This window comes from Salmo trutta, chromosome 28 (genome assembly GCF_901001165.1).
Source record: "Salmo trutta chromosome 28, fSalTru1.1, whole genome shotgun sequence".
Classification (NCBI taxonomy): Eukaryota; Metazoa; Chordata; class Actinopteri; order Salmoniformes; family Salmonidae; genus Salmo; species Salmo trutta.
Window position 1 is genome coordinate 21540700 of NC_042984.1, and position 19509 is coordinate 21560208.

At 40.1% G+C, this 19509-nt stretch overlaps 1 protein-coding gene across 5 annotated transcripts in view; it reads left to right on the forward strand.

Moving 5' to 3' along the window:
- LOC115165799 (synaptotagmin-2) overlaps positions 1 to 19509 on the forward strand; it is an 86908-nt gene that overhangs the window by 24279 nt on the left and 43120 nt on the right. For 3 of the 5 annotated variants that reach the window (XM_029719172.1, XM_029719174.1, XM_029719179.1), the window contains exon 3: positions 17496 to 17557. The exons of the other annotated variants lie outside the window; for them this stretch is intronic. The gene's annotated coding sequence lies outside the window, so the exon portion shown is untranslated. The remainder of the gene's footprint in view (positions 1 to 17495; positions 17558 to 19509) is intronic. 5 annotated transcript variants of the gene reach the window in all.

Genomic DNA, 19509 nt, shown 5'->3' on the forward strand with positions numbered 1-19509 from the left:
TGATGCTATCAATTCGTTTATCTAGTGATCTACTCATTCTACAATGTGTTTTGGGGTATTTCTTGAAGTACTCAATTGAAATATGCAATATTTGGTCATATACTTTTTGGTGAAGCTTTTCAATGTTTGTATTTGGAATGCGTGTTCCTGAAATGCTCAATTGAGTTGAAATGAATAACTTTACAGCACATCCCCTCTTCTTTGCCTTTGGGAAAGCTGATTTTGTCACAGCATTTCTGCTGCAGTGGTTGCCTGGGAAGCTGTACAGACAGAGTAGATGTTGCATTTTCTAATGTCTACCAATACAGCTTGATGATAGTTGAAAGACAAAAGGAGATGGAAAGTGAAAAAAGAATACCCACCCAATCATCATGATTAGCCCCAATGACACAAGCTACATCAACTGTAAGACAACAACCTACACAATGAAATGGCAAAATATAATTTTCAGGGGTAAATTACAAATACTATACACACCGCAACTCCTTTTGTGGACAACATTCCTTCGTGTCAGCTGTGTGCTGGAAGTTATCAGACTCAATACAGGGGGGATGGAAGAACCAAAACCATATAGTGACTATCAGGTGTGTTTCAGAAAATAAACTATTCACAAGTCAAAGCAGCCACAGTTACAGCCGCCGTGTCAGACTCATCAAACTCTGATACTTACACTTGCAAGATTTACTGTTAAGGATGGTACTGTATCCGTCTTCAGGATGAACTTCCTGGCAAGACCCATTGAATGTTCTCCCCAATTGATAAAGCAACTTAGCTTGAAATGTGCACTGCACACTTGTGACATGATCATTTTCATTGCAGCCTTTCCACACGAAATGCAGAGTAGCCACTGCTGTCAGATGTCTTCATTCTTCGGTAAATAGTGTAACATTAAATTAACACTATGGCATCCAGCCACAACACAGTGTGCTTTTTCCAGCATGCTGGTAAGTAGCTTGTTAGCTAAAAGTCACAACACAGAGGGGTTAGTTACCAGTATAGCTCTGCCACGTTCTGCTTGAGTTATGTTACGGTTTGTAAAACAAGCCGTATGATGCGTACATGTAATGACAGTTTTAAGGCTTTACAAATTTAAATTAGTTAAGATTATAAGACGCTACCATTGGTGTATAAAATGCCCGGCATTATGTGACGTTGCATAACGCCAGAAGCATTGGCGAAAATCTGATATCAACTTTGGAGGGGACAATTACATGAAATTTTCTCAAGAGCAATTCCTGAGGGGGACACCAAAAGTAGTGCTGTAACACATAGCCTACATTGTAATATGGTAAATGTATATTGAGGAACCAAAGGAATAAGGTGTTTGCCGTACTCCTAACTACCGGTACCCAAAACTACACAACTAATCACAACAGCAATACCATTGCCTTTAACAAATCTTAGTTCAGTCACCAGTTTAAGTTGAGAGTGGGGGTATCCATGGCATTTTCCAATTATGTTCCTATTTTACAAGTCAAAAAAATTGAGAACCTTTCATAATGTTGCCAAACAAAGACTCAACAAACTTACCTGAGACTCCCTGTCTCTGCCAGTCTGTCCCTGCATATCTGTCCCCGACTCTGCTGTCTGTGTGCCATCTGTTGCCTGCTCTGCCTAATGACATCATTGTGAAACATTTCCATTAGAATTTCATTTCTTTCTTATGAACATTTTATAAACTAGTCTTTGAGATATTAGGCTACTAGGGTTCTTACTATGCGTTTTGGTGTATTGAAAAATACTCTGATGTCAGTCTTTTATTTTTCTGCCATTTTTCTACCTGGCTGGCTGGCTGGCTACACACACAGTGTGTAGGTTATTTACAGTAGGAGATGGGCTTCTATCATCTTCTATCATTCTATTTGGGCTTCGATCTAAAAGGTAGCTAGCAAATGTGAAACGGATTAAAATGACAAGAGTTGACAGCTGTATGAGTTCACCATTTACACAACATATGCTGCAACCTTTTGTAATTTGAATAGTTTGTTTCATATTGGCTGGCTTCCAACAATAGCTGAATTTGCAAAGCTAGCGAGCACCAATTCAGTTTCAGTGGTGTATGCTATAATCTTTGCTACCCGGGTTAAATAAAGGTGAAATAAAATAAATAAATAAAAGTTCACTTGCGACAATTTAGCTTTTGCAACGAGACCATTAAATATATTTAAGACAATGGTAGAAGAGAGTGTAGTTCTGTTCAGTTTGTATTTCAGTTTATCGCTAACCTTATCACAGGGACTTTAAAGCACTAACTTACATCATCTGCATGCTGATTCCATCTTTGACGACGCCACATAAATGGAATAGGTACTAGCTAGCTTAATAGTTAATATTTGTGCGCTAGCTCTGCATATTCAGCTAGTGTGTGTGCTCGATTGACTGGATTAACCTCACGTCAGTTACGTAGCAAGCTAAGGAACTGGCAGTGGATCAAACCATTGTGAGGCAAAGGGTGGTGGGTTGCAATCTTTTGAAACTTAAAAACGCGCTATTAAGTGTCTATAATCAGCACAATTGCTTTCATTGCGTATTATTAATATTATTTAAATTACATAGTTATGTTTCAGTAATATATTGGGGGGGACAAATCATATTTTTCCCAGGATGGGGGGGCCGTGTTCCCCCCGTCCCCCCCCCGGGATTTCCGCCCCTGGCCAGAAGTAATGCCTGCCTTCTGAATCCAAGCATTTGACATAGGGAGAGAGGACCAGTAACTTTATGATCAATTTTGTCAATGTACCAGCTACCATCATTTTTTCATACTTGGGTCAACCTACTATGAACAGGTTTCATCCAAATATCATCCAATGTTATGGAAAACATGATTTTGACTTTGGGACCTTTAAGCCTGAAAGCAGGACATTCTGTTTCTTCCCTCCCCAAAATGGACAGAGGAGGCTTGGGGCTAAGCTCAGGATAGTAACTCAGTAACCCTACAAGATAGATACAGGATTTGTGGACCAGAGAAACTTACCTTTGCCTGTTAAGTCTGAATATTTTGAGGCAGGTGGGTTTTGATTAACCACCAAGACAAATGTTTCCTGTGGGTGGCTAGTGGACCATATTTCTACATGAGTTAATTAAGGCAAAGAAGGATGGAGATATTTTTACAAACCTCATATAAACACATAAAGTATATACTACGCTGCTCTGGGATTCAGTATGTACAACACTATCATATGCCTTGAAGTCTCAGGAGGGCAATGTCAATGCAGCTGTGTGGTGCTAAATAACCTATCCTGATACCTGAAGACTTGCTTTAGCTCTCTGGAATATATGTTTTAGCTTAGAGGGCTATAGTGGCCTTTAGGTGTGCACCCAGGATTGGTCACCCATGCTCATATGGATACACATTTACACCTCCAAACAAACAAGTCTGAATCAACTGAATTGCATAGTACTCATTTTGACTTCCTGTCAGGATAGACTTGCTTTTCCGACACAAGTCGTTTTTGAGGTACTTGTGCTTCTCACTGCATTCAGATTTAAATAGTGTATCAGTGATCAATGTTTCCCCAGTGCTGCTGTGCACACAGTGACCGTTAGCTTTGACAGGTAGCAGATGGTGGGCTGTACACAGATTTATCACAGCATAGCCTTGGGTTCTGTATTTTTTCTAGCTTTTCACAATAGGTTTTCCTCCTGAATAATTGATAACATACTGCCAGTTGTATATGTGGGTTTGCCTGTATTGTCAAAGCAGAGGATAGTTATTTGCTCATATTCTGTGATGTTTTATGGCGCCCTCATCATTCTGAATAGATCACTGTGGTTCATGGTTAGCCCTGGTAACGTGTTGACATGGTGTTTTTGATCGTAAAAGGGAGCTGAGAAACGTTGGTTGCACAGGAGGTTGTTGGCACCTTAATTAGGGAGGACGAGCTCATGGTAATGGCTGGAGCGGAAAAGGTGGAATGGTATCAAATACATCAAACACATGGTTTCTATGTGTTTGATGGTATTCCAGTTGCTCCGTTCCAGACATTATTATGAGCCGTTCTCCCCTCAGCAGCCTCCACTGGTTGGCTGAATGGTGCACTCCTCTCTCCTGAGATACAGGTAACTGACAAAATAAAGGAAACACAAGTAAATGAGGGATACAAACTATATATTGAAAGCAGGTGCTTCCACACAGGTGTGGTTCCTGAGTTAATTAAGCAATTAACATCCCATCATGCTTAGGGTCATGTATAAAAATGCGCAGTTGCCCATTATTTTGGCTACCATGGTCAGAGGAAGAGATCTCAGTGACTGAAAGAGGGGTCTCAAAGGAGCATAGGGGGTTTAAAGTGTGTGTGTGTGTGTGTGTGTGTGTGTGTGTGTGTGTGTGTGTGTGTGTGTGTGTGTGTGTGTGTGTGTGTGTGTGTGTGTGTGTGTGTGTGTGTGTGTGTGTGTGTGTGTGTGTGTGTGTGTCTCAGTCACCAGATCTCAACCCAATGGCGAAGGTGCATAAAGATGGGGGAATTCAGATATGTAAAAATGTGCTTAACAAGTCACATAATAAGTTGCATGGATTCACTCTGTGTGCAATAATAGTGTTTATCATAATTTTTGAATGACTAACTTATCTCTATACCCCACACATACAATTATGTGTAAGGTCCCTCAGTCGAGCAGTGAATTTCAAACAGATTCAACCACAAAGACCAGCAATGTTTTGTTTTCCAAGGGGCAGACATTGAATATCCCTTTGAGCATGGTGAAGTTATTAATTATACTTTAAATGGTGTATCAATACATCCAGTCACTGCAAAAATACAGGCCTCCTTCCTAAATCGGTTGCCGGTGAGGAAAGAAACCGCTCAGGGGTTTTACCATGAGGTCAATGGTGACTTTAAAACAGTTGCAGAGTTTAATGACTGCAATAGGAGAAAACTGAGAATGGATCAACAACATTGTAGTTACTCCACAATACTAACCTAATTGACAGAGTGAAAAGAAGGAAACCTGTACAGAATAGAAATATTCCAAAACATGCATCCTGTTTGCAACAAGGTACAAAAGTAATACTGAAGAAAATGTGGCAAAGCAATTAACTTTTTGTCCTGAATACAAAGTGTTATGTTTGGGGATAATCCAATGCAACACATTACTAAGTACAACTCTCTATATTTTCAAGCATGGTGGTGGCTGCCTCATGTTATGGGTATGTTTGTAATCGTTAAGGACTGGGGAGTTTTTCAGGTAAAAAAATTATAAATTGGAGCTAAACATCCTAGAGGAAAACCTGGTTCAGATTAATTCACCTTTCAGCAGGACAATAACATAAAACACAAGGCCAAATCTATACTGGAGTTGCTTACCAAGAGGACAGTGAATGTTCCTGAGTGGTCAGGTTAAAGTTTTGACTTAAATCTGTTTGAAAATCTATGGCAAGACTTGAAAATGGTTGTCTAGCAATGATCAACAACCAATTTGACAGAGCTTGAATCATTTTGAAAAGAACAATGTGCAAATATTGCACAATCCAGGCGTGAAAAGCTCTTAGGGACTCACAGATGTAATCGCTGCCAAAGGTGATTCTAACATGTACTGACTCAGGGGCTTGAATACCTATCTAATCAAGATATATTAGTGTTTTATTTTTCATACATTGTTTGCAACTGTTATAATTGTTCTTCTACTTTGACATTACAGAGTATTTTGTGTAGACCTTTGACAAAAAAAAGACAATGAAATCAATTTTAATCCCATTTTGTAACATAACAAAATGTGGAAAAACTCAATGGGTGTGGATACTTTTTGAAGGCCTTATCACCAGCCACTGTTATCACCATGCAGCCACCTCTACTCTATAGGTGCAATTAATATACTATGTTATATCCCGTGCAGAGACATTAAGGAGTACTGAATACCCTTGATACTGTTTAACCTGTTCACGGACATTACAATCAAGATAAAGTTACCAAATTTAGATGCTGATGCTGTTTGGGATCTAATCACTGTACAATACTCAAAATATGCAGTTTTGATACTGTTTATAGTATTCATGGACATTACAATAAAGATAAAGTGACAACTGATGCTGTTTGGATTCTAATCACTGCAACACACAAAGATACAGTTTTGAAAATGACAAAACTGAGAAAAAAAATGTATTACAGGAGAGGCCCTTGAAAGATAACAATGACGGTTCTCATTTTAATAATATATGTGTGTTAAAGTACTTGTCCTTGCCTTTCCTCTAGTCTTCCCTGTGCTGGTATGCTTGGAAGGTCAGTGATTCATTTGGTTTGTAATGAAAGATAAATTGAAAATGACTCCCTTCTACTTTACAGTTGATCTCACAGTTAATTATCACTAGGCTCTCAGGTCAATGCAGTCGCATCACAGCAGGAGACACTGAGCCTTAAGGCGTGTGCATGCTTAGCATCTGAAACAGTTCGGAACAGTTTGTACAAAATGTTGTGACGTTTTGTTCGTTTTCGTCTTTGGCAAGGTTTTGTTTGGCTGTTCGTGCACACAAAGGCAAACTGAAGTTTGGAGCCGAAGTCATTCAACGATTGACGACTAATTTCATGCACATATTGTCACTTGAGAAATACTGCATCAAACATCTTAGTTAGATGTAAAATTGGCTGACTAAGATCTCTGCGGCAAAAACATCAACATTAATGACAGATTTCTTGAGTTATCTTAAATTAATTCAAACTATTTTGAGGAAGTATATATTGGCTATGGTGTCTCAAGATGGACAAACTGTACTATTGCCGCTTTTTCTCATTTTTCAAGCGATGGTCTTTTAAGGGAGTATGCGAGCGCTCTTGTTCGGTTTGCCTAGGCGAGTTCAGAAGCCAAAAGCAGACACCATAGAAGACACCGATGAGTCCTGCGAAATGGCAGTTAGCTATTTTGAAAGGTACCTTTTAGAAAATACAATACCCTTGCACTAACTCTTCATAATAAGTGCTTTATTATAACTCAATTCTGATCTTTTTTCCACTAATTGGTCTTTTGACCAATCACATCAGATCTTTTTCAGAGCTGATCTGATTAATTAAAAGGCCAATTAGTGAAAAAAAGGTCAGAATTGGGCTGCCTGTGTAAACACAGCCTTAGAAAAGTAATTTGTCCAAGAGTCAAAAACTGTTCTTGTAATATTAGGAGACAGATGTTTTTGCAGTATTTTGTGCCCACATAAGGACACTCAGATGTCAGCATAGATCAGATCAGCTCTTAAAAATATCTGATGTGAAAAGATCTGATGTGATTGGTCAAATTAGTGGAAAAATATCAGAATTGGGCTGCCTGTCTAAACGCAGCCTAATAGGCTCCAAACATTGGCAGTCTGTGCCATTTTAGATGAGGGATGCTGATCATTCTTTATGCGCACGACCCTATTTGTATTACAGCATATTGAATGACTGTCATTATTATTCCATTCACCCAGCTTAATGTAACATTGATTGGTTTAGGTTACAACAAGATACAAAAATTTGCCCTATACCCATCATGAGGTTGCTACAACCTAGCCTATGAATGAAAGTTTATAATGTAGGTGCACACAGGTCGAGAGAAACATTTTAGTTATCAAGGTGACACATTCAATATCGCCTTGCCCACTCTTGCCTGCATCTAGCTTATCTAGGGTGTAGTCATTAGTCCAACAGTTGCAAACAAGAGTTTCTATTGGACAAATTCAGGTATGTTTATCTCTGTTTCGTTCCGTTTGCTTCCGTTTAAAAAACACTTTTCAACAGAATTGGCAGAATGACTACACTCCTGATCACACGGGAACACAGTTCACTTTCATAGCAGCCACATACAAACAGCATGATCCCTCTCTGTTTGAGCCAGGTGTTTGAGTGGGCTAAATTAGCTAGCTGCATTCGCTAGTTAAGTAAGTGAAAGTGAAATAAAATGTTTAAAATACAATGAAATATAGCTAGCTCTCTCTCTCTCTCTTGGTTCTCCTTCATTTTTGAAGAAATGAATTTGTTCAAAACTGTTCAACTTTTGTCTTTCTCTCTTTGAGTCAACTACTCATCACATTTTATGCACTGTAGTGCAATCTAGCTGTAGTTTATGCTTTCAGTACTAGATTAATTATTTGATCCTTTGATTGGGTGGACAACATTTCATTTCATGCTGCTAGAGCTCTGATAGGTTGCAGGACATCCTCCGGAAGTTGTCATAATTACAGTGTATGGAAGCGGGTGAGAACCATGAGCCTCCTACAGAGTGCTGTTGAGGCTACTGTAGACCTTTGTTGCAAAACAGTGTGTTTTAGTAAATTATTTGGTGACGTGAATATTTTTATGTTTCACTATTTTGATTTTTATGGAATTCAATGAGGAGGATGGTCCTCCCCTTCCTCCTCTGAGGAGCCTCAACTGGTTCCAAATGAGACCCCATTACTGTGGGCTGATTCAAACATAAGTACAAACATCCCTGTTGACTCACTGGTGGGAGTCATCCTCCAAGTTGCATATTCATTGTCTCAAACCTTACTTTGGATTTCAAGGAGATGCGTCACGTCAGATTCTAAGTAAGTTGCCTGGTGAATTTTGTCTGAGGACTGTAGTCAATCTGAAAGAGACTAAATTAGTCAGTTTTACATGTCATGGCAAAATCATCTGATCCCCTTTAGTTTGCGTGACCCTTTAGGTTGCGTGACCCTTTAGGTTGCGTGACCAAGTGAACCACTTGGTTCGGTTCACAGAGAGTGTGAAGGTGATTGTCTGCTCACGGGGACCAGTCTGTTCACCCCAGACAGCTTGTCTGTCTCATGACCTATATTAACACCTACTGACCACTCAACAATAGGTTCAGGCAGAAACAGAAACCCCCTTCGTGGGTAATGCCAGGATACAGACCAACAGTCTCTTGAAGTAAGCATTTCGTTGGACGGTGTATACCATGCGTATCCTGTACATACGACTAATAAAACTTGAAACTTGAAGGTGGGTTTCATTCCATCAGCCTCTGACTATAGAAGGACTTGGTACTTGTAATGGGGGTAATATTGCTGTAAGGGTTGTATAGCTGCTCACATAGTACAACTTGACTAAAACTTACTTGATATTTATGAGACTTTATAAGTCCCCTGGTGAGTTGTTGTTACGTTCTATGCTTAGGTTGCCACTGTTGCTTGATGACATTGAAGTCTGGAGGGTGTCAGTTCCTCTTGCTATAGACATATACTGCAGCTTAAAAGAAAGCAGATGAACTACAGTGATCTATGAATCATTATGCAAAACAAGTCATTATGTATATTTTCATTCTTTCCTCTTTATCATCCTCATTTTCTTGTTTTTCTATTTAGTGCAGATTTGGGGTGTTCTGGTACATTAGTTGGCAGCCACCACAGAGTGAAGTAATTCATCTTAAACTGCATGCTCATTTATTCCAGTCCGCAGCTGACCGTTTGTTTCTGTGGCACTGGGTGATGGATGGCCTTATTTCTCTACATAAACACAGATTTGTCTCCCAGGGAAGCAGCCAGATAGCTAGACTAGAGGAAGTTCTAAAAGGCTGCCCTCCATCCACCAAGGATTTATGGCCTGCTGCTTGGTGAAAAATTGCATTTTGTTCAAAGAAGTGAACTGTGATGATCGGTTTATTACAAGTGTTTTTGAACTTGACCAAAAAGTGAATAAATAAAAACATAACAAAAGGGTGTTAGAGGGTGCAGTGTAGTCGCCATATGTTTCAGGAATTGAAGACTTGATGTAAAAGCCATATTCAGTCACTGAACCTTTGTTTTTGAACATAAGATCCCCATAATGGAGTTGTGGTCTCTGGGGTCTTACTGATAAACTGGAAGCGTTTACAGTTTAGAGGGACAGGGGAGAGGATTAACTCAAGGCCAAGGGATTCTCCTCAAGAGAGTAGTTTCTGTAGAATAATCAAACATAGAGATGAACACTGTGTGTGATGGTAAATTCAGAAACAGCACACAGAAAAACAGAATAGTTGCCCTTTATAAAATGCATTGAAAATCCAATATTTAAATGATTACACTTCACTAATATTGCAACATACATAGTTAATTTTGTAGTAGGCTATCTCTTTAAATCTTTTCCCAGTTGAAATAAGCTCAGTTGATTAGTTTGTAAACCCATGAGAGGACTCGAGATATACAGACAGTATATGCTCACTGAATTGGGCTTCTATAAGCAGTCAGTGTATCAGCTATGATTGACCGTATGGTGTTTCCCCTCCTCGCTGTACTGCTCTGTACTGCCTATATCAGCAGTGTAATAATTGGAGCCAGAGTGTCATTATGAAGGGTTGTCTCTGCTGACTAGGAAAGACACCCACTGTCAGTCATCTGCCATGTAGCCTAGCCTACACAACTATACTGTCGACTACTGCAGTCACAAAATTAGAAAATTCACAGTACATTTTGAATGTAAACTATACATTATCCGGTTAAGGTAAGGGCTAGGGTTAGGGTTAGTAGATAGTTAGTTGAAATGTTACTGATAGTCCATTTGTAGATGCTCTACAGACTATCCAAATAATGTGTTAATTCTTTATACCTATTTCTTTTCATAATACACTATATTTCTACTCTACCATGTTGTTGAGGCCAACTGGAAAGACAGATGTGGAATAATGTAAAAGGAGAGATCAGCTTAACCAGCCACCATCAATATAATTTGTATTTATATCTCTCTTGTTTCTTTTTATTCGCTCTCCCACCCCCTCTTTCTTTGCTTACAACTCTTTTGTCAGCTGTTATCTCAGCGGTTGACTCTCTCCTCATAGAACTGCAAGCTTCAATTCCCTGGCCTATCTGCCGTCTCGCTAACAATTTTCCTGGAGAAGACTGCTCTATAAAAGTGGCCTGTGCCAGCACATCGGGGTGTGATGCTGTGGTCTTATAGAGGATATAAACCTGGACAAACACTTACCTCTGATGTGAATCAACCTAGCTTGGCCCAAATGGATTTTCTTTAATATGAAGGAGGGGACAATGAGACAGTATTGAATATTTATGTGAAGCATCAACATGATATAGGAATTGCTGTGTGCAACATTGAAGCACAGTGCAGAGTCCCTGCAAGGCTTCCAGTTCATACACGGTAGTATATGTGTGTATCTATTATCTAGTGTATATGTGTGTAGGCATGTCATGGCATGTGTTCATATCTCCATGTTAAACCCCTGCATTGCAGTAGTGCAAGTAGGATTTGAGCAGACAGCCTCAGCCCTTTCTTCTCCAACCCTCTCCACCTCACAATAGAAGGATTACATTTGGGCCAGATCTCTCCAGTGTGCAAAGCTCCACTACACACACACTCTCTCTCTCACACATACTGTACACACACATCTCCCCGTGTGCATACACTAGCTATGCTCCAGAGAGCTCGGGGGCATCTGAGAGCCCTAAAAGTCTCCTGTAATCCGCCACTGCCCCATATGAATTCACCCTCCTGGTTTGTGTGGAAACTGTAGAGTCATGGAGAGCCACGTGTCTGTGTGTGTGTGTGTGTGAGAGAGAGAGAGAAAGGGCTAGTTAGGAAGAGCACGGGGGGATCCGGAGGGGTTAGTGATTCAAGGGGCTGTCTCAGCTGCTGCACAGTAACCTTTTTAAAGAATAAAAAGGCTACCTATACTTTGATGGTGAATGACATTTTCAGCTGTGGTGCTTGTGTGTTCCCCTTCCCCTTCTCCAACACAGTGAAAAATAATATGACGTAGTATTGGAGGGATCTTGCTGATTTAGTGATGTGTATGACGTATTACAGATCCATGTACACTGAACAAAAAAATAAACGCAACATGCAACAATTTCAGCGATTTTTCAGAGTTACAGTTCATATAGGAAATCAGTCAATTAAAATAAATAAATTGGACCCTAATCTATGGATTTCACATGACTGGGCAGGGGCACAGCCATGGGTGGGCCTAGGAAAGTATAGACCCACCCATTTGGGAGCCAGGCCCAGACAATTAGAATGAGTTTTTCCCCACAAAAAGCCTTTATTACAGACAGAAATACTCCTCAGTTTCATCAGCTTTCTGGGTGGGTGGTCTCAGATGATCCCACAGGTAAAGAAGCCGGACTTGGAGGTTCTGGGCTGGCGTGGTTACACGTGGTCTGCGGTTGTGAGGCCTGTTGGACGTACTGCCAAATTTTCTAAAATGATGTTGGAGGCGGCTTATGGTAGAGAAATGAAAATTAAATTCAGCTCTGGTGGACATTCCTGCAGTCAGCATGCCAATTGTATGCTCCCTCAACTTGAGACATCTGTGGCATTGTGTTGTGTTACAAAACTGCACATTTTAGAGTGGCCTTTTATTGTCCCCCAGCACAAGGTGCACCTGTGTAATGCCACACTTGTCAGGTGGATGGATTATCTCGGCAAAGGAGAAATGCTCACTAATAGGGATGTAAACAAATTTGTGCACAAAATCTTAGAGAAATAAGCTTTTTGTGCATGTGGAACATTTCTGGGATCTTTTATTTCGGCTCATGAAAGATGAGACCATCTTATAAACCACCAAACACATGTTGTGTTGATATTTTTGTTCAGTATAGTAATCACAATACCACTGTCACCATACAGCAAATAAATTAGATAGGTATCACACTTTATTTCCCTTATAACCTTTTAATAAAAAATAAATGCCAATCTTGTTTGCTGATGGAATTGTACATGGTGACACATATGATTCATTCAGTTTCCTGGCTTAACTGGCTTAGTATTGACCATTTATTATTTCCAACATTGAAAAACTATGTTGGCTGATCAAAAGACCAAAGAGAAGTATTACTCCTATGTTGACAGTTCATTAAGACTAAATCCTTCCTTCGCTCTGCCTTGGGCTCTGGGAGTCCACCTCTAAATGGTTGTTAAACCCTCTGGAGGATTGGTATCCAGCAACTAAGCAAAGTGAACTTGTTCTTGTTACCAATAACCAATTAAAGACAGTCTCAGTCTCATGCCGATCCTTGCTTGCTTTTCTCTGAGTTGTTGTCTTCCCCGAGGCTACAAATAGGAGAGAAAGATATATTTATACTCAGTGGCAGAGAATGATGGAACAATTCCGCTTTAAAGAGATTGTCTCACAGATCTGCCACATTAGGATTGGTTTTGCCAAGATCTGTTGTGGACCAACAACTAACGTAATGTCATCAAGGTGATTCTAGCTGGAGGCACTTGTGGCCATATTGGCTATTGGGTAATATTGTGATTTTGGCTCTGTGTGGGCGAAATAGTTGTGCGTGTGAGAGAGATAGAATACATCAATCATGTCCCCTCTTTACTTTGCTCTACTGCAGCCCATCTTTTTTGATATAATGAATGTGGCCCTTTAGTAGTGATGGGGGACAAATCCATACAGTTACCATATTGCAATATTATTTATAATAAAAAATAAAATAAATATATATAGGCCTATATGTACAAAACATTAGGAACACCTGATGTTTCCATGACATACACTGACCAGGTGAAAGCTATGATCCCTTATTGATTTCAGCTGTGAAATCCACTTCAATCAGTGTCGATGATGGGGAGGAGACTGGTTAAAGAAGGATTTTTAAGCATTGAAACTATTGAGACGGATTGTGTATGTGAGCTATTCAGAGGGTGAATGGGCATTCAAAAAGATTGAAGTGCCTTTGAACGGGGTATAGTAGTAGTAGGTGCCACGTGCAACGGTTTGAGTGTGTTAAGAACTGCAACGCTGCTGGGTTTTTCACGCTCAACAGTTTCCCGTGTGTATCAAGAATGGTCAACCACCCAAAGGACATCCAGCCAAATTGACACAACTGTGGAAATTATTGGAGTCAACATGGGCCAGCATCCCTGTGGAATTGAAGGTGTACCTAATGTTTGGTACACTCAGTGTATATTTTTTGTTACTGTAGGTAGCGTTAGCTAGTGCTAGTCGGCTGTACCTGCACCGAAACACCGGTGTTTTTTATCATATAGCTTGTTCTTCATCTTATTTTTAAATAGGAAGCCAGCATGTTTTCAGCACTTTAATTTCCATGACTGATCAAAACTCGTTTACTTATGGCTCTCTCTTGTCCCTCTGCAGCGGACATAGGTGAGCAATATGTTTGGAACATCGAATCGCAATAAAATTGCAGTATCGAATAGCAATAAATATAGAATTGTGAGAATCGCAATACATATCGTATCGGAACCTACCGTGATAATATTGCATCGTCAGGTCCCTGGCAATTCCCAGCCCTACCCTTTAGCCAAAGGAAGTCTGAATCTGGTCTGGGCTGAGCTTTAAGCTAATGGTATGCATTGTTTTTCACCTTGCTGTCACTCAGCACCTCTAGCTAGCCAGAAACACCTAGGACAGTTTCACAGGTGGCTGGGGCACCACCATGGGCCTGCAGCAGAAGGAGGACACTGGCTCAGTCATAACTCACTGTACTGGAACCTGGAGTCTACGGCCCATAAACTCGCTGTCACCAGCAGCACACCACAGACTGACCCTGGCTGCTTTTCCTCACCACCATAAAATTACTCCTCATGAAGGCATTCATTTCTCTCATACATTTGTGATATCATATTCAGAAAAGTTTGTTAATTTGGGTGTATTAGGCTAGAGTTTGCGACTTCATACTATCTTGTTCTTGATGCTTTCCTAACTAGCGGAAACAAACACAAGCTGTTTGCTCTCTTGCTGAAGTGACAGGTAGAGAGAGACACTGGAGTGATGACTAAGCAAATATTCAACACAATTATTTTCTCAACAAATTGCACAAAATAAGACGGGATAATATGTCTCTGTGGATGTCTTTATGATACACTTAGGGCAATTAAATCCTACAAATCATGGAATGAATTGTTTTGCGAAATAGTGGAGGAAAATACACTCTCCAAAATGCTAATTTGGCTGATTGACTGTTCATTCAGACAGATCTTTAGGTGGCTGAAAATGTACAGCTGCAACCATTGAGAAACCTTACAAAGGGCCTGGGCTATGCATATGCTAATGTAGGCCTAAAAGTAATTAATAAGGCCCGAGGGGGTGTGGTATATAGCCAATATACCACGGCTAAGGGCTGTTCTTATGCACGACACAACCCTTAGATGTGGTATATTGGCCATATATCACAAACCCGCGAGGTGACTTATTACTATTATAAACTGGATACCAACGTAATTAGAACAGTAAAAATTTATTTTCAGGGCTCGAACCACCCAGTTTATAATATACAGTATATCTCTTACACTGCATTCAGGTTTACACATAATTCATAACCTTTTTTCCTTTTACAATGCATGGAACCCACATAAATAAACAGGGCTGCTTGTGCTTCTTAGGAACTAATCAATCATTCCAAGTGTCCCTGGAATCTCGCATTGACAGTTCCCACAAGTCGTAAGAAATGTGTGTCTGTGTGAATAGCTCTGGGGTATGGATTATTGTGTTTATAATTAAACCCAGGCCTGAAAAACGTGCCCATTCAGATTTACATTCAATGCCAAATATCTATTCCTATACATCCCTGTACATGACTCTTGAGGGGTATTGGAGAACCCGTAAGTTAAAGACCGAGTGCAGTCAAAAACTTGATTTTCCTATCTTTTATATATATTTCCACAGTAGGAGGTTGGAATAATACTGCGAAATTGTAAAAAAAAAAGTTTTTAAAATGATAATGCCCTTTTAGTGTAAGAGCTGTTTCAAAAGACAGAATGACATTTCAGCCTGTTTTGGCTAGAGGGAGATTTGGCCTTTATATTAGTTAATAAACCAATAAGAAAGAGAGTTCCAAACCTCTCTGCCAATAACAGAACTTTTCAATGTTCCCCTCCCCACTCCAACCACTCCCAGACAGTCCTAGCAAAATTCTTGCTTGAGAAATTGTTTTTTACTAAGAAGATATTTATGTTTCTTTTTGACTATTTTAATTGATAACAATCACAGTAAGGTACTTAATTGTTACCCAGAAATTATTTTATATTGAGATAAAAATGGCTGCATTGGACCTTTAAATGTCAGCGGCACTGTCCAAAAGCCTGAGCGCTGCAGAGGCTTTGTGGGAGTCTTCACACCGCCCTGTTGTCTCAACTAGATGTAGATTAATGGAACAATCACTTACTGTACCTCTATCCAAACACCACATAAACATTGAGCATATGTACATGCAGCTGAAATAATGTGTGTGCATACAGATGTATGATCTTAATTTGATCACCCTGTTACAGGAAAACTTTAATGCCATTCAGGAAATGTAAAACATGTAGTGTATTTGAGGTTTAAAAAGGCTTTTGAACTTTGTAATTTCCATTTTGACATTTCAGACTTGATTTCCCCTTACAGAAAATGTATCAACCCATACGAAAATGTAATCCACATTATCTTCCTGCTGTAGCAAACTGGCTCAAATTAAGATCGTACACCTGTATGAGTGACTGTGCATGCTTGCTTCCGTGCATACTTGCGTCAATGCATGAATTACTGTAAGTACGTCATCAGCCAACTAAATTATTTATGCATGACTAATGCAGTTAATTTTACAGTGGACAGAAAAGTGTTTCTCTCATCAGAATGTGTGATCGTGTAGTGCATATTAACTTGAACCATATTTTCTGCAGGGTGTGTTGTAAACCTGGATCGTGTTCATTAGGGCAGGCAATGAAAAACGAAACTGAGTGTTTCTTAGTGAAGAACTCCAGGTAGACCCTTTCAGTCAGTTTTCTTCTGTCTGGGGTATCCTCCATTAGGTGTGCAAGCTTTTGTTCTGGGACAGGTTGGGTTGTATTGGGTTGTTGTTCCTGGGTCTGTGGTACAGGAGATGTACAGGAGATATAGCTAAAACAGGCCTATCTGGGCCCTAACCTTCAGCCAGTCACAGGCCTCCTCATATATACGAGATCACGCCACCAGGAAATTATTCGGCATTAATTAAATAAATTCAGAGAGCTGTAATCAGAGGAAGGAGTAGCTTCCAGCAACAGCAAGCACTCATTAGTCCGCCTCTTTGTGGCCTCCAAGCATACATCAGCATGTCCTGTGTGGGAGTGAGACAACTGTCAGAACCTCTTAGAGTTCATTTAGGTTGCTTAACTGTGCCAGAGTGTATGCAGCGGTCCAAATCATTAACAAAGAACGGGAGAAATATGTGAAATACACATGTTTTTAGTAACCCTCAGTTGCTCTTAAACCTGTGTAGTTACACTGTCATTAATAAAGTAACACTATTTTATTAACATATTACTATGGTAATTTCTTTGTGATAAACAGTTGGGAAATCTCAATCATACAGTAGAATATGGGGAGGGGATTGGTGATTGTGTAGTCATCTTATTCAGATATGGACCAATCCTTTTATTCAGATATGGACCATACTGAGCAGATAGCCACACTGGATGTCCTGCCATTTAGCTTGCCACGCACTCAGTTACTTCAAATAGTGTTTCATTCGTTTTCATCTGATTATTTACCTAGTGCTAAAATGGAGCTGTCCAGGGCTGAAGTAGACGGTATTTTACATTGTTTCACTGTGATTTCAGTGTGATTTTCAGTCAATCCATACGGTCATAAAATTGATTATTTTTCTCTTCTAGATCACCCTGATATTGACAACACTCTCACTGTGATCGCGAGGGCCACCTATCAAGATTTGGCTGTGAGTATCATGGCTTAGAAGGCAAATTAAGATATAAGTGTATTTGCACATGAGCTGTAATCTTTGATAAGGTGATATCTGTTGGAATGAACTCGCCAGAAGGATTGCTTAGAGAAGAAGAGAGAGAGAGAGAGGAAAGAGAGAGGGGGACACAGAAAGAGCAAGAGAGAGAGAGGATTTGTTGAGTGAAGTCCTTGCTTTTTTCCACATCAAGAGGTAGCTGTCACTTTCATTGCTGTGATTGGTCCTGACCTCTTTAACCAGAGACTGTTCACTTGAAACACATCGTCACATGCTGCCTTTCCCTCCGCTCCAACCTCCCTCAGAACGATCATCATCCCTGTAAAGAAACACATTCTCATGTTTCTTTAATTCACATTGTAGTTGTTGTTTTGATTTGATTTGATTAAATGTTGAATTATTATCCTTATTATTATTATCTACATATTTATTATTATTATCAACACTGCATTGTTGGAAAGAATTTCACTGTACTGTCTTTCACCTGTTCTATCCTGTGCACGTGGTGAATAAACATTCAAACTTAATCAATAGGAAGCCGCCTCTAGCCTCCCGTCTCTGCTGTAGGCTTCACTGTGGGCACAGACAGTGGCCTGTCTTTGACTGGTAACAGTATGCCAATAGTTACTGCCAATGTCACAGGGTACCCGCTGTCACCTGACATAGTGCTCTGATCAAGTCTGGGGCGAACCACTGTTAACCAATCAACGTCATTTATTCATTAACCTACTAGAGAGTGACTGATCAATTCATCTTCACATCCAGTATTAATCAGTTAAGTCGTTTTCTACAGTCTACATCAGTGAGGGGATAGCAGGGTTTTCTTGTGTCAATGCACGTTTTTATTCCATTTTAAAAGGAACCGTATATTATCCCTGGCATGTTACATGGTTATATAATGTCACTGAATAATATGACCTTCTTGGAAATATACATGATCTAATGCATTAGCCGGTGTGGCTCAGTTGGTAGAGCATGGTGTTTGCAACGCCAGGGTTGTGGGTTTGATTCCCATGGAGGACCAGTACGGAGAAAAAATGTATGAAATGTATGCATTCACTACTGTAAGTCGCTCTGGATAAGAGCGTCTGCTAAATGACGTAAAATGTAAAATGTAGATGGTTTTCACCACAAGATAGTCTAATGTATTCTACAGATCATCATCGATCCTAACTGATGAATGGCTCTACAACACTACCAATAGAAAACATAATCTACAGTACGACAGACAGGCGTAGTCAAACCATGCCATGAATGTGTTGGACCCCATTAAACTATCTTTCAGCATGATAAACCCAGAGAGGCTGGGCTTCCCCAGAGTGCCATCTGCTCTGACATAATGTCCATGTTGATCACTGAGGCACAGAGAGGAGCCACACTGTGGTGTTGTGAAGAAGGGGAATAGGCGTGGCGATGCGAGGCAGGCCACTGTGTGTGTGCCTGGGTGTGTGCTTGTAGAGAGATAGGAGAACATGATTTACTATAGGATGGGGCTTTTGTGTGCTAGTCTCCTCTCCAGCAGACACGCACTGCCCTGATTGCCTCTCCCCATCTCTAGCACTCACCTGATTAATCAGCCATTTCCTTGTGTGATGACAGCCTGGAGCCACAAGGGCCCAGCGAGGGCTAATAAAGCCAAGAGGAGAGCACCTCCTGGGAGAACAGATACTGCCCTCTGCCCACCCCTCTGTCCTTTATACCAGATGAAACACAGGTGGCCCTGTGTGCAGTCTAATCAACATTGATCAATTTAACATTTATTGAATGGAAATTGATACCGCAGGGAATAGATATTCATATGTAGGTGGATGCCAGCAAGGCTATTGAATATTGTATTTGTAAGTTTGCTTTGTGAATCTGTAATATTATTGACGAGAAGGGTATGCTCAGAACAGATGTTATTTGGAATGGAATAGAAACCCTGTATTTAC